Source organism: Pteropus vampyrus, unplaced genomic scaffold (genome assembly GCF_000151845.1).
Source record: "Pteropus vampyrus isolate Shadow unplaced genomic scaffold, Pvam_2.0 Scaffold70, whole genome shotgun sequence".
NCBI lineage: Eukaryota > Metazoa > Chordata > Mammalia > Chiroptera > Pteropodidae > Pteropus > Pteropus vampyrus.
In genome coordinates, this window is record NW_011888851.1 from 5,242,694 (window position 1) to 5,245,705 (window position 3,012).

The 3,012-nt window shown below is 38.4% G+C and overlaps 1 pseudogene; it reads right to left on the reverse strand.

Annotated features, from left to right (window-relative positions):
• Positions 1-1,100: 1,100 nt before the first annotated feature.
• On the reverse strand, positions 1,101-1,216 carry LOC111740974 (annotated as a pseudogene).
• Between the last annotated feature and the right edge of the window lie 1,796 nt (positions 1,217-3,012).

Consider the following 3,012-nt stretch of genomic DNA (forward strand, 5'->3'; position numbering starts at 1 on the left):
CTTTTCCCCCTAATCACCTCATCTCTCATCTCATCTCATTGCTGTACATCTTTCCTTTTAGCTGCTATTTTATGCCACAGGCAAATCTCTCTTTCTGGAACATTCTTCTCAGGCCTCGCTCACACAGGACTCCTTCTTATCTTTTGGTCTAAGTTCAAATGTCCCTTCTCAGACTGACCATATAAAGTTGCTCATTCTGAACTTTCAGTCAAGATGGCACAGTAGGTAGAAGCTGCGCTCACCTCCTCATGACCACATCAAAATTACAACTAAACTACAGAACACTCATCATTGGGAGTCATCTGAGGTCTGGCTGAACAGAAGTTAGACTACTGAGTACATACACAAGAAGCCACCTAGAGACAAGTGGTGGGGGAGGGCAGGATACCAAAACAAGCTAGTCCCACAACCATGTGTGGCAGTTGAGAATTGAAAAGAATATCTCAGCTGAAGAGGTCACCCTGGAAGAGCAAGGGGTTCCATATCCACACTGTGCTTCCAGCCCAGGGTTCCAGTGCCAAGAAGAGAAATCCCCACAACCTCTGGCTATGAAAACCAGTGGAGATTGCAGCTGAGTGAGATGGAGAGCTGCGGGAGTTGCAGACGTTCTTCTTAAAGGGTCCACAGATGGACTTACTCACTAACGACTCACTTACTCTGAGCTCTAGCACTGGGAAAACTACCTGAAGAATTCCAGGGACATACATGGAGGAACTGAGTTATCAGGTTTCAGGGCAATGGCTGGAGAAGCAGCTTTCTCCTAGACGGAAGTGCTGGCAGAAGCCATTGTTTTTTCTGGTTAGCCCTCACCCCTCCCAGCATGCAGACACAGGTGGCTGCCATATCTAAGTCTCCATCAACCTGGCTAACACTGGTCACCTTGTCCTGGTGATTCCCTGAGAACCCCCCCTACCCAACTTGTGGGCCCACCCAATCCCCCTCCAGTAGCTTTTCCATACAACTCTAGGAAGTGCAGAGAGTCCAAAACAATATGAAACCAAAGAGGCCCACTGTAAGACACATCATCATTAATATGCCAAAGATTAAAGACAAAGAGAGAATCTCATTTTTTTGTTGTTGCTATTATTTATTATTATTTATGCCTACAGCACCTGGTCTTCCTAGGTGGTCTCCCATCCAAGTAGTAATCAGGCCCGACTCTGCTTAGCTTCCGAGATCAGACATCAGGCTTATTCAGGGTGGCATGGCCATTGACCATGGGTCATGGCTCCACTGGGGCGCAAACCCAAGATCATCTGCGTGTAAAGCAGACATGCTAACCTCTACACTATGGATCCATGTCCAAAGAGAGAATCTTAAAAGCAGCAAGAGAAAAGCAGTTAGTTACCTACAAGGGAGCTCCCATAAGACTGTCAGCTGATTTCTCAACAGAAGTTTTGCAGGCCAGAAGGGACTGGCATGAAATAGTCAAAGTGATGAAAAGCAATGACCTACAACCAAGATTATTCTACCCAGCAAAGCTATCATTTAGAATTGAAGAACAGATAAGGCGAGATAAAGCTAAAGGAGTTCATTACCAACAAACCAGTATTACAAAAAATGTTAGAGAGACTTCTAGAAGAAGAAGAAGAAAGAGAAGAAGGAGAAGGAGAAAGAAAAGGAAAAGGAGAAGAAAAATATGTAATTAATAAAATGCCAATAACTGCATATCTATCAACAATTATTTTATGTAAATGGATTAAATGCTCCATTCAAAAGACATAGCATGGCTGAATGGATAGGAAAACAAGACCTTTACATATACCACCTATAAAAGACTTACTTCAGATTGAAAGACACACACAGACTGAATGTAAAGGGATGAAAAAAGATATTTCATGAAAACAGAAATATAAAAAGCTGGGGTAGCAATACTTACACCATACAAAATAGACTTTAAAAGGCTATAACAAGAGACAAAGAAGGACTTTAAAAGGCTATAACAAGAGACAAAGAAGGACCAAGTGATCCCACTTCTGGGTATTTATCCAAAGAGACCAAAAGCACTACTTGAGGGGACATGAGCATCCGTATCTTCATTGCAGCATTACATACAAAGCCAAGATAAAAGGCAACCTGAGTGTCCATCAATGAATGAAAGGATAAAAAAGAAGTGGTACATATACATAACAGAATATTACTCAGCTATAAAAAAGAGTGAAATCTTTCCATCTATAATAACATGGATGGAACCAAAAGATATTGTGCTGAGTGGAGTAAGTCAGAAAAGGACAAATAACATGTGATTCACTTACATATGGAATCAAAAGACAAAATAAACAAAAAGCAAAATGGAAACAAACTCATAAGTACAGAGAATATTTTAATGGTTGTCAGGTGGGAGGTGATTGAGGGGTAGGTGAAAAAGGGGAAGGCATTAAGAAGTACAAATTGGTAGTTACATAATAGTTATTGAGATATAAAGTATAGCATAAGAAATATTGTCAATAGTATTATAATAACTATGTATGGTGTCAGATGGGTACTAGATTTATTGGGATTACCACTTCTTAAGTTATATAAATGTGTAATCACTATGTTGTATACCTGAAACTAATATAATAATGTATGTCGAGTATAATTAAAAAATAAAAAAAATGTTAAAAAAATAAAGTTACTTCTTCCTTGGTTGTTTTTGCTTCTCATTTTCTTTATAATATGAAACCAATTTGGAAAATTATATTAGTTTGTGTTCTTATTTATTGTTGGTGTTCATTACTAGAAAATAGTTTCCACAAGGGCAGGGATTCTTTCATGTTTATCTTTGTGTTATGTCCATGGCTTAGAAAAGTACTAGTTATATAATAGGTACTCAAAAATAATTATTGAAGGAATAAATATAGATATATTGAGTATCATCAAGATTTTGAGCCTCCCATAGAACTGAAATGCTAGAGATAAGTGTGGAAGATTAAAAAGCATGCCATAGGAGAACATGGCTAAGTTTTGCTGATCAAAAAGCTCTTATTAAATAATGAAAGCATTTAATTTTTAATACATTTTATAGAACTT